A 1,719-nucleotide genomic window follows, 5' to 3' on the forward strand; every position below is an offset into this window, starting at 1 on the left:
ATTAAAAAAAAAAAAAAAACAGAACAAATCAGTGAAACTTCAAATTAATATAATATAATGTATATTAAATTTAATTTCATATATATATATATATATATATATATGTATGTATTAGTGTTGTCAAATTATTAATCGTAATTAATCGCATCCAAAATAAAAGTTTTTGTTTACATAATATATATGTGTACTGTGTATATTTATTACGTATATATGTTTATCAATTTGCACTTGCTACCAATAGCTGCTCGCATACAATTCAAGGCATTCATGTTTGCCTACAAAACCACCACTGGCTCTGCTCCCCTTTACCTAAATTAATTACTTCAGCCTTATGTGACTTTTTCATTAACTGTTCCCTCCTGGTGGAATGACCTGCTCAACTCAATCCGAGCAGCTGAGTCCTTATCCATCTTCAAGAAACGACTAAAAACACATCTGTTCCATCTTTATTTGACCTTCTAACTTTAACACTTTCTATTCTATTTTAATTATACTTTATCTATTTTCAAAGACAAATACACAATGAAATACACGATCAAACTGTCACAATACACAAATTGCAATGTATTACTTGCGCCTGTCTGTTTTCGCAACTGTCGGCATCGTATGACGTCATGCGCGTGCACGCGAGGGGAGTCAGATCCTGGCAGGGAGTCGGAATTCGGCACAACACCGGAACTGTTGACCCCAGGATGTTAAAATATAATTTATTCCTGTGAAGCAAAGCTGAATATTCAGCATCATTATTCCAGATTTTAGTGTCACATGATCCTTCAGAAATCATTCTAATATAAACTCATTCTGGTGACACATCTCATCCTATAGAATACCTGCAAAAAAGCACAAGTGTTTAATTCAATAATAAGCATTTAATATAGGGGGGTATGATTTTGGCAGCACTGCTGAATTCATATGGCATTCTATTGATATGCTCGATGTATAAGCACAAGGTCTTCACAGCTTTTCAGTGTTATCAGCATAAGGGCAGAGTAATTTAGACAGATTTAACAAAACTTTTGAAATTGTTCTGCTCCCTAACAAACACATTCTGTTTCATGATAAGGAATATTGCAATAGAGAAAATGAGCACTGTAGTAAAAACACACAAACGATAAAAGCACAGCTAAACAGTCCAAGTAGTAAATCATACAAGTTTAGTTAAATACATGATCAAAGACAAATACACAATGAAATACACGATCAAACTGTCACAATACACAAATTGCAATGTATTACTTGCGCCTGTCTGTTTTCGCAACTGTCGGCATCGTATGACGTCATGCGCGCGCATGCGAGGGGAGTCAGATCCCGGCAGGGAGTCGGAATTCGGCACAACACCGGAATGACAGCTCATTAACGATGCAGAGTTCCAGCAGTTACAGCATTCTCATTGGCTAGAATTAATCACGTGCTGAAGAGCTGACGCGCCATTTAATGTATTATTATTAAATATTACTTTTTACTTTTTTCCTTTCAGAAATATTTAATAAATTATTACATCACTATCCAATACCAGCAATAACAATGAATAAATTAACAAATCAGTCAATGATCTGTTTATTCACATGGTTTTATTTTGTCAAATAAATTAATTTTATTTAATAATAGCCTACAATGTATTACAACAAAAACAATGTATACTATTATAATTTATGTATATTACATAATTTAAATGCAGTGACAAAAAACACAAATTCATTATATATATATATATATATG

Source organism: Sinocyclocheilus anshuiensis, unplaced genomic scaffold (assembly GCF_001515605.1).
Source record: "Sinocyclocheilus anshuiensis isolate Anshui unplaced genomic scaffold, SAMN03320099.WGS_v1.1 scaffold27, whole genome shotgun sequence".
NCBI lineage: Eukaryota > Metazoa > Chordata > Actinopteri > Cypriniformes > Cyprinidae > Sinocyclocheilus > Sinocyclocheilus anshuiensis.